The sequence below is a fragment of the Zootermopsis nevadensis genome, unplaced genomic scaffold, assembly GCF_977971745.1.
Source record: "Zootermopsis nevadensis isolate Lab colony 2312 unplaced genomic scaffold, Znev_1.0 Znev_ptg000007l, whole genome shotgun sequence".
Lineage (NCBI taxonomy): Eukaryota > Metazoa > Arthropoda > Insecta > Blattodea > Termopsidae > Zootermopsis > Zootermopsis nevadensis.
In genome coordinates, this window is record NW_028259139.1 from 21,000,368 (window position 1) to 21,012,391 (window position 12,024).

Below are 12,024 nucleotides of genomic sequence, written 5' to 3' on the forward strand. Positions count from 1 at the left end.
TGTAGAAACTGGATGCTGTAAAGGCAAGAGTCCTGATCGACCTCGTATGACTGATGACAACATTGAAAGAGTTCGTGAGGCGTTTCAGCGAAGTCCCCGCAAGTCAGTGGCCAGAGGAAGCAGGGAATTGGAAATGCCAAACCGTACAAGATTGCGATTGGTGCAGGCCCTTAAACCATCAGACAAAGTGAAAAGGCGACGCTTTTGCGAGGAGATGCGGTTCGTCGAAAGACTGATCTTCTCCGATGAAGCCACATTCCACATCAGTGGCAAGCTGAACATACACGATGTCCGTATCTGGGGAACCGAGCACCAGCGTGACTCTCCAAAAGTCAACGTTTTCTGTGCGGTGTCCAGCAAAAAAGTGCACGGCCCATCTTTCTTCGCTGAAGCAACTTAGACAGCGACTCATTTCTGGACATGTTGGAAAGCTGGTTGTTACTCCAACTGAATACCAATTATGACGATTACATTCTACAACTGGACATTTTCACAGGAATGTACGAGTGCTTCTCAACCGTGTCTTTCCACAGCGCTGGTCTGGGATGAGTTTGATTACCGTGTGGATGTGTGTCGTGTGATCCAGGATGCACACATTGAAGGATTGTAATGAACGCATGAGAAACTTTGAGAGTTGCCGCCGCTGACGGTGTATGTTGTGCACATGTAAGTTGGTAAATCAATTTTTTATTAACGTTTCAAACCGCACCATTCTTTTGTGTATACACTGTACTGCCTCTCCAGCCAAGCGTCCCACATGTCGTGTATTAGGACTGCGTTACTTTTTTCATATGACATAATAGATTTTTGGCTACATGAGTGGATACACTTGAGTATGTGTGGAATACATTCTTGGATTAAATATTTTAGTTTCGTTAGTTAGAGAAAGAAGCCAATTATATTATTAATATGTTATGAATACAAATACTCATTAGAGATGGGGTTTAGGTATTTTCAGAATTAACTTCGAGGATGTAGTGAAAAGCGATCCTTACTCATATAACATTTGATGACAGACGGTTGTTCACTCAGGCCACAGAATAGTAGGAGTATAAAAGATTATCAGGCCGGCTTTAGATATCTCGGTTTCTCTACCTATATAATCTATCTATTCTATCTATCTGAATATCTCTATCTCTCTCTCTCTCTGTGTCTGTTTCTCTGTCTCCTGTCTATGTGTCTGCCTATTTATCTATTTACCCATCTATATAACTATCCATCCGTTCATGTATTTACCAATCTATGTATACATACGAAGATTAACCCAAACACGCACCCACCCACATCATGAATGTTTTGTAGCTCGTATTTTGTTTGTTAAGACAAAAATTAGTCACAAATCACACAGAATTTATAATATTTCAAATGGCAATTTATTGTGTCATACGCTACTGTATGATGATGTATTGTGTTCCTTGAGCTGGTGTGCTGTATGCAAGTGCGTTGTTTTGTGATATTTATACTTTATTCCGATGAATTCCATAAGACACGACAAGAGTACATTTACCTAAGACGTACGAGATTGAGACAAGACAGTACCACCGTGAAGACAAGTCAGAGGTACATTAAGCAATGACACGCGTGTTTCAGATACGTTACCAACAGTTTGAAGACACGGCAGGAGTTTTGTCTCTCAGTTTCCTACAGATCGGAAGATATATGCCTTTGAAAAATTGACTTTCGAATACCCGCGAAAAAGTAAAAGTTCTCTATCCTGCAAACCCTTGGACGTACATTTTCGTGACTCTGACATGAAGTTGACATGTACGTGACCCCATAGTGACATGAGATCTTTCTCTCAGATTCGTACACATCGCGAGATAAATGCCTTTGAAAAATTGACTTTCGAATAACCGTGAAAAATTAAAATGCCTCTATCCTGCAAACCCTTGGACATACATTGACGTGACTCTGACATGAAGTTGGCATATAAGTGTCCTCACACTGATATGAGGTTTGTCTCTCAGATTCCTACACATCGCGAGATATATGCCTTTGAAAAAGTGACTTTCAAATAATCTCGAAAAATTAAAATGTCTCTATCGTCCAAACCCTTGGACATACATTGACGACACTCTAACATGAAGTCGACAAATGCGTTCCCTCAAAGTGACATAAGGTTTGTCTCTTAGTTGCCTACAGATCGGGAGATATTTGCCTTTTCAAAAATTGACTTTCGAATAATCTCGAAAAATTCAAATGTCCCTATCCTCCAAACCCTTGGACGTACATTGTCGTGACTCTGACACGAAGTTGACATATACGTGACCTCATAGTGACATGAGTTGTTTCTCTCAGATTCCTACACATCGCGAGATATATGCCTTTGAAAAATTGACTTTCGAATAACTGTGAAAAATTAAAATGTCTCTATCCTTCAAACCCTTGGACATACATTGACGTGACTCTGACATGAAGTTGACATATCCGTTCCCTCAAAGTGACATAAGGTTTGTCTCTCAGATTCCTACAGATCGGGAGATATTTGCCTTTTCAAAAATTGACTTTCGAATAATCTCGAAAAATTAAATTGTGTCTATCCTCCAAACCCTTGGACATACATTGACGTGACTCTGACATGAAGTTGACATATACGATCCCTCAAAGTGACATAAGTTTTGTCTCTCGGATTCCTACACATCGCGAGATATATGCCTTTCAAAAATTGACTTTCGAATAAAAGTGAAAAATTAAAAAGTCTCTATCCTCCAAACCCTTGGACATACATTGACGTGACTCTGACATGAAGTTGACATATACGTTCCCTCAAAGTGACATAAGTTTTGTCTCTCAAGATTCCTACAGATCGGGAGATATTTGCCTTTTCAAAAATTGACTTTCGAATAATCTCGAAAAATTAAAATGTCTCTATCCTCCAAACCCTTGGACATACATTGACGTGACTCTGACATGAAGTTGACATATACGTTCCCTCAAAGTGACATAAGGTTTGTCTCTCAGATTCCTACACATCGGGACTTATTTGCCTTTTCAAAAATTGACTTTCGAATAATCTCGAAAAATTAAAATGTCTCTATCATCCAAACCCTTGGACATACATTGACGTGACTCTGACATGAAGTTGACATATACGTTCCCTCAAAGTGACATAAGGTTTGTCTCTCAGATTCCTACAGATCGGGAGATATTTGCCTTTTCAAAAATTGACTTTCGAATAATCTCGAAAAATTAAAGTGTCTCTATCCTCCAAACTCTTGGACATACATTGACGTGACTCTGACATGAAGTTGACATATACGTTCCCTCAAAGTGGCATAAGTTGTGTCTCTCAGATTCCTACAGGTCGGGAGATATTTGCCTTTAAAAAATTGACTTTTGAATAATGTCGAAAAATTAAAATGACTCTATCCTCCAAACCCTTGCACATACATTGACGAGACTCTGACATGAAGTTGACATTTGCGTTCCCTCAAAGTAACATACGTTTTGTCTCTCAGATGCCTACAGATCTGGAGATATTTGCCTTTTAAAAATTGACTTTCGAATAATCTCGAAAAATTCAAATGTCTCTATCCTCCAAACGTTTGGACATACATTGACGAGACTCTGACATGAAGTTGACATATACGTTCCCTCAAAGTGGCATAAGTTTTGTCTCTCAGATTCCTACAGATCGGGAGATATTTGCCTTCTAAAAATTGACTTTCGAATAATCTCGAAAAATTAAAATGTCTCTATCCTCCAAACCCTTGGACATACATTGACGTGACTCTGAAAGGAAGTTGACATATACAATCCCTCAAAGTGACATAAGGTTTGTCTCTCAGATGCCTACAGATCGGGAGATATTTGCCTTTTCAAAAATTGACTTTCGAATAATCTCGAAAAATTAAAATGTCTCTATCCTCCAAACCCTTGGACATACATTGACGTGACTCTGACATGAAGTTGACATATACGTTCCCTCAAAGTGGCATAAGTTTTGTCTCTCAGATTCCTACAGATCGGGAGATATTTGCCTTTTCACAAATTGAGTTTCGAATAATCTCGAAAAATTAAAATGTCTCTATCCTCCAAACCCTTGGACATACATTGACGAGACTCTGATATGAAGTTGACATATACGTTCCCTCAAAGTGACATAAGTTTTGTCTCTCAGATTCCTACAGATCGGGAGATATTTGCCTTTAAAAGTTGACTTTCGAATAATCTCTAAAAATTTAAATGTCTCTATCCTCCAAACCCTTGGACATACATTGACGTGACTCTGAGAGGAAGTTGACATATACGTTCCCTCAAAGTGCTATAAGTTTTGTCTCTCAGATTCCTACAGATCGGGAGATAATTGCCTTTTAAAAATTGAATTTCGAATAATCTCTAAAAATTTAAATGTTTCTATCCTCCAAACCCTTGGATATACATTGACGTGACTATGACATGAAGTTGATATTTACGTTCCCTCAAAGTGACATAAGTTTTGTCTCTCAGATTCCTACAGATCGGGAGATATTTGCCTTTTAAAAATTGACTTTCGAATAATCTCGAAAAATTAAAATGTCTCTATCCTCCAAACCTTCGGACATACATTGACGTGACTCTGACATGAAGTTGACATATGCGTTCCCACAAAGTGACATAAGGTTTGTCTCTCAGATTCCTACAGATCGGGAGATATTTGCTTTTTAAAAATCGACTTTCGAATAATCTCGAAAAATTAAAATGTCTCTATCCTCCGAAACCTTTTACATACATTGACGAGACTCTGGCATGAAGTTGACATATGCGTTCCCTCGAAGTGACATAAGGTTTGTCTCTCAGATGCCTACAGATCGGGAGATATATGCCTTTTAAAAATTGACTTTCGAATAATCTCGAAAAATTCAAATGTCTCTATCCTCCAAACCCTTGGACATACATTGACGAGATTCTGACATGAAGTTGACATATACGTTCCCTCAAAGTGGCATAAGTTTTGTCTCTCAGATTCCTACAGATCGGGAGATATTTGGCTTTTAAAAATTGACTTTCGAATAATCTCTAAAAATTTAAATGTCTCTATCCTCCAAACCCTTGGACATACATTGACGTGACTCTGACATGAAGTTGACATATACGTTACCTCAAAGTGACATCAGTTTTGTCTCTCAGATTCCTACACATCGGGACTTATTTGCCTTTTCAAAAATTGACTTTCGAATAATCTCGAAAAATTAAAATGTCTCTATCATCCAAACCCTTGGACATACATTGACGTGACTCTGACATGAAGTTGACATATACGTTCCCTCAAAGTGACATAAGGTTTGTCTCTCAGATTCCTACAGATCGGGAGATATTTGCCTTTTCAAAAATTGACTTTCGAATAATCTCGAAAAATTAAATTGTGTCTATCCTCCAAACCCTTGGACATACATTGACGTGACTCTGACATGAAGTTGGCATATACGTTCCCTCAAAGTGACATAAGTTTTGTCTCTCGGATTCCTACACATCGCGAGATATATGCCTTTCAAAAATTGACTTTCGAATAAAAGTGAAAAATTAAAATGTCTCTATCCTCCAAACCCTTGGACATACATTGACGTGACTCTGACATGAAGTTGACATATACGTTCCCTCAAAGTGACATAAGTTTTGTCTCTCAAGATTCCTACAGATCGGGAGATATTTGCCTTTTCAAAAATTGACTTTCGTATAATTTCGAAAAATTAAAATGTCTCTATCCACCAAACCCTTGGGCATACATTGACGTGACTCTGACATGAAGTTGACATATACGTTACCTCAAAGTGACATCAGTTTTGTCTCTCAGATTCCTACACATCGGGACTTATTTGCCTTTTCAAAAATTGACTTTCGAATAATCTCGAAAAATTAAAATGTCTCTATCATAAAAACCCTTGGACATACATTGACGTGACTCTGACATGAAGTTGACATATACGTTCCCTCAAAGTGACATAAGGTTTGTCTCTCAGATTCCTACAGATCGGGAGATATTTGCCTTTTCAAAAATTGACTTTCGAATAATCTCGAAAAATTAAATTGTCTCTATCCTCCAAACCCTTGGACATAAATTGACGTGACTCTGACATGAAGTTGACATATACGTTCCCTCAAAGTGACATAAGTTTTGTGTCTCAGATTCGTACAGATCGGGAGATATTTGCCTTTTCAAAAATTGACTTTCGAATAATCTCGAAAAATTAAAGTGTCTCTATCCTCCAAACCCTTGCACATACATTGACGAGACTCTGACATGAAGTTGACATTTGCGTTCCCTCAAAGTAACATACGTTTTGTCTCTCAGATGCCTACAGATCTGGAGATATTTGCCTTTTAAAAATTGACTTTCGAATAATCTCGAAAAATTCAAATGTCTCTATCCTCCAAACGTTTGGACATACATTGACGAGACTCTGACATGAAGTTGACATAAACGTTCCCTCAAAGTGGCATAAGTTTTGTCTCTCAGATTCCTACAGATCGGGAGATATTTGCCTTCTAAAAATTGACTTTCGAATAATCTCGAAAAATTAAAATGTCTCTATCCTCCAAACCCTTGGACATACATTGACGTGACTCTGAAAGGAAGTTGACATATACAATCCCTCAAAGTGACATAAGGTTTGTCTCTCAGATGCCTACAGATCGGGAGATATTTGCCTTTTCAAAAATTGACTTTCGAATAATCTCGAAAAATTAAAATGTCTCTATCCTCCAAACCCTTGGACATACATTGACGTGACTCTGACATGAAGTTGACATATACGTTCCCTCAAAGTGGCATAAGTTTTTTCTCTCAGATTCCTATAGATCGGGAGATATTTGCCTTTTCACAAATTGAGTTTCGAATAATCTCGAAAAATTAAAATGTCTCTATCCTCCAAACCCTTGGACATACATTGACGAGACTCTGATATGAAGTTGACATATACGTTCCCTCAAAGTGACATAAGTTTTGTCTCTCAGATTCCTACAGATCGGGAGATATTTGCCTTTAAAAGTTGACTTTCGAATAATCTCTAAAAATTTAAATGTCTCTATCCTCCAAACCCTTGGACATACATTGACGTGCCTCTGACAGGAAGTTGACATATACGTTCCCTCAAAGTGATATAAGTTTTGTCTCTCAGATTCCTACAGATCGGGAGATAATTGCCTTTTAAAAATTGAATTTCGAATAATCTCTAAAAATTTAAATGCCTCTATCCTCCAAACCATTGGATATACATTGACGTGACTATGACATGAAGTTGACATTTACGTTCCCTCAAAGTGACATAAGTTTTGTCTCTCAGATTCCTACAGATCGGGAGATATTTGCCTTTTAAAAATTGACTTTCGAATAATCTCGAAAAATTAAAATGTCTCTATCCTCCAAACCTTCGGACATACATTGACGTGACTCTGACATGAAGTTGACCTATGCGTTCCCACAAAGTGACATAAGGTTTGTCTTTCAGATTCCTACAGATCGGGAGATATTTGCCTTTTAAAAATTGACTTTCGAATAATCTCGAAAAATTAAAATGTCTCTATCCTCCGAAACCTTGGACATACATTGACGAGACTCTGGCATGAAGTTGACATATGCGTTCCCTCAAAGTGACATAAGGTTTGTCTCTCAGATGCCTACAGATCGGGAGATATATGCCTTTTAAAAATTGACTTTCGAATAATCTCGAAAAATTCAAATGTCTCTATCCTCCAAACCCTTGGACATACATTGACGAGATTCTGACATGAAGTTGACATATACGTTCCCTCAAAGTGGCATAAGTTTTGTCTCTCAGATTCCTACAGATCGGGAGATATTTGCCTTTTAAAAATTGACTTTCGAATAATCTCTAAAAATTTAAATGTCTCTATCCTCCAAACCCTTGGACATACATTGACGTGACTCTGACATGAAGTTGACATATACGTTACCTCAAAGTGACATCAGTTTTGTCTCTCAGATTCCTACACATCGGGACTTATTTGCCTTTTCAAAAATTGACTTTCGAATAATCTCGAAAAATTAAAATGTCTCTATCATCCAAACCCTTGGACATACATTGACGTGACTCTGACATGAAGTTGACATATACGTTCCCTCAAAGTGACATAAGGTTTGTCTCTCAGATTCCTACAGATCGGGAGATATTTGCCTTTTCAAAGATTGACTTTCGAATAATCTCGAAAAATTAAATTGTCTCTATCCTCCAAACCCTTGGACATACATTGACGTGACTCTGACATGAAGTTGACATATACGTTCCCTCAAAGTGACATAAGTTTTGTCTCTCAAGATTCCTACAGATCGGGAGATATTTGCCTTTTCAAAAATTGACTTTCGTATAATCTCGAAAAATTAAAATGTCTCTATCCTCCAAACCCTTGGACATACATTGACGTGACTCTGACATGAAGTTGACATATACGTTACCTCAAAGTGACATCAGTTTTGTCTCTCAGATTCCTACACATCGGGACTTATTTGCCTTTTCAAAAATTGACTTTCGAATAATCTCGAAAAATTAAAATGTCTCTATCATCCAAACCCTTGGACATACATTGACGTGACTCTGACATGAAGTTGACATATACGTTCCCTCAAAGTGACATAAGGTTTGTCTCTCAGATTCCTACAGATCGGGAGATATTTGCCTTTTCAAAAATTGACTTTCGAATAATCTCGAAAAATTAAATTGTCTCTATCCTCCAAACCCTTGGACATAAATTGACGTGACTCTGACATGAAGTTGACATATACGTTCCCTCAAAGTGACATAAGTTTTGTGTCTCAGATTCGTACAGATCGGTTGATATTTGCCTTTTCAAAAATTGACTTTCGAATAATCTCGAAAAATTAAAGTGTCTCTATCCTCCAAACCCTTGCACATACATTGACGAGACTCTGACATGAAGTTGACATTTGCGTTCCCTCAAAGTAACATACGTTTTGTCTCTCAGATGCCTACAGATCTGGAGATATTTGCCTTTTAAAAATTGACTTTCGAATAATCTCGAAAAATTCAAATGTCTCTATCCTCCAAACGTTTGGACATACATTGACGAGACTCTGACATGAAGTTGACATATACGTTCCCTCAAGGTGGCATAAGTTTTGTCTCTCAGATTCCTACAGATCGGGAGATATTTGCCTTCTAAAAATTGACTTTCGAATAATCTCGAAAAATTAAAATGTCTCTATCCTCCAAACCCTTGGACATACATTGACGTGACTCTGAAAGGAAGTTGACATATACAATCCCTCAAAGTGACATAAGGTTTGTCTCTCAGATGCCTACAGATCGGGAGATATTTGCCTTTTCAAAAATTGACTTTCGAATAATCTCGAAAAATTAAAATGTCTCTATCCTCCAAACCCTTGGACATACATTGACGTGACTCTGACATGAAGTTGACATATACGTTCCCTCAAAGTGGCCTAAGTTTTTTCTCTCAGATTCCTATAGATCGGGAGATATTTGCCTTTTCACAAATTGAGTTTCGAATAATCTCGAAAAATTAAAATGTCTCTATCCTCCAAACCCTTGGACATACATTGACGAGACTCTGATATGAAGTTGACATATACGTTCCCTCAAAGTGACATAAGTTTTGTCTCTCAGATTCCAACAGATCGGGAGATATTTGCCTTTAAAAGTTGACTTTCGAATAATCTCTAAAAATTTAAATGTCTCTATCCTCCAAACCCTTGGACATACATTGACGTGCCTCTGACAGGAAGTTGACATATACGTTCCCTCAAAGTGATATAAGTTTTGTCTCTCAGATTCCTACAGATCGGGACTTATTTGCCTTTTCAAAAATTGACTTTCGAATAATCTCGAAAAATTAAAATGTCTCTATCCTCCAAACCTTCGGACATATATTGACGTGACTCTGACATGAAGTTGACATATGCGTTCCCACAAAGTGACATAAGGTTTGTCTTTCAGATTCCTACAGATCGGGAGATATTTGCCTTTTAAAAATTGACTTTCGAATAATCTCGAAAAATTAAAATGTCTCTATCCTCCGAAACCTTGGACATACATTGACGAGACTCTGGCATGAAGTTGACATATGCGTTCCCTCAAAGTGACATAAGGTTTGTCTCTCAGATGCCTACAGATCGGGAGATATATGCCTTTTAAAAATTGACTTTCGAATAATCTCGAAAAATTAAAATGTCTCTATCATCCAAACCCTTGGACATACATTGACGTGACTCTGACATGAAGTTGACATATACGTTCCCTCAAAGTGACATAAGGTTTGTCTCTCAGATTCCTACAGATCGGGAGATATTTGCCTTTTCAAAGATTGACTTTCGAATAATCTCGAAAAATTAAATTGTCTCTATCCTCCAAACCCTTGGACATACATTGACGTGACTCTGACATGAAGTTGACATATACGTTCCCTCAAAGTGACATAAGTTTTGTCTCTCAAGATTCCTACAGATCGGGAGATATTTGCCTTTTCAAAAATTGACTTTCGTATAATCTCGAAAAATTAAAATGTCTCTATCCTCCAAACCCTTGGACATACATTGACGTGACTCTGACATGAAGTTGACATATACGTTACCTCAAAGTGACATCAGTTTTGTCTCTCAGATTCCTACACATCGGGACTTATTTGCCTTTTCAAAAATTGACTTTCGAATAATCTCGAAAAATTAAAATGTCTCTATCATCCAAACCCTTGGACATACATTGACGTGACTCTGACATGAAGTTGACATATACGTTCCCTCAAAGTGACATAAGGTTTGTCTCTCAGATTCCTACAGATCGGGAGATATTTGCCTTTTCAAAAATTGACTTTCGAATAATCTCGAAAAATTAAATTGTCTCTATCCTCCAAACCCTTGGACATAAATTGACGTGACTCTGACATGAAGTTGACATATACGTTCCCTCAAAGTGACATAAGTTTTGTGTCTCAGATTCGTACAGATCGGTTGATATTTGCCTTTTCAAAAATTGACTTTCGAATAATCTCGAAAAATTAAAGTGTCTCTATCCTCCAAACCCTTGCACATACATTGACGAGACTCTGACATGAAGTTGACATTTGCGTTCCCTCAAAGTAACATACGTTTTGTCTCTCAGATGCCTACAGATCTGGAGATATTTGCCTTTTAAAAATTGACTTTCGAATAATCTCGAAAAATTCAAATGTCTCTATCCTCCAAACGTTTGGACATACATTGACGAGACTCTGACATGAAGTTGACATATACGTTCCCTCAAGGTGGCATAAGTTTTGTCTCTCAGATTCCTACAGATCGGGAGATATTTGCCTTCTAAAAATTGACTTTCGAATAATCTCGAAAAATTAAAATGTCTCTATCCTCCAAACCCTTGGACATACATTGACGTGACTCTGAAAGGAAGTTGACATATACAATCCCTCAAAGTGACATAAGGTTTGTCTCTCAGATGCCTACAGATCGGGAGATATTTGCCTTTTCAAAAATTGACTTTCGAATAATCTCGAAAAATTAAAATGTCTCTATCCTCCAAACCCTTGGACATACATTGACGTGACTCTGACATGAAGTTGACATATACGTTCCCTCAAAGTGGCCTAAGTTTTTTCTCTCAGATTCCTATAGATCGGGAGATATTTGCCTTTTCACAAATTGAGTTTCGAATAATCTCGAAAAATTAAAATGTCTCTATCCTCCAAACCCTTGGACATACATTGACGAGACTCTGATATGAAGTTGACATATACGTTCCCTCAAAGTGACATAAGTTTTGTCTCTCAGATTCCAACAGATCGGGAGATATTTGCCTTTAAAAGTTGACTTTCGAATAATCTCTAAAAATTTAAATGTCTCTATCCTCCAAACCCTTGGACATACATTGACGTGCCTCTGACAGGAAGTTGACATATACGTTCCCTCAAAGTGATATAAGTTTTGTCTCTCAGATTCCTACAGATCGGGACTTATTTGCCTTTTCAAAAATTGACTTTCGAATAATCTCGAAAAATTAAAATGTCTCTATCCTCCAAACCTTCGGACATACATTGACGTGACTCTGACATGAAGTTGAC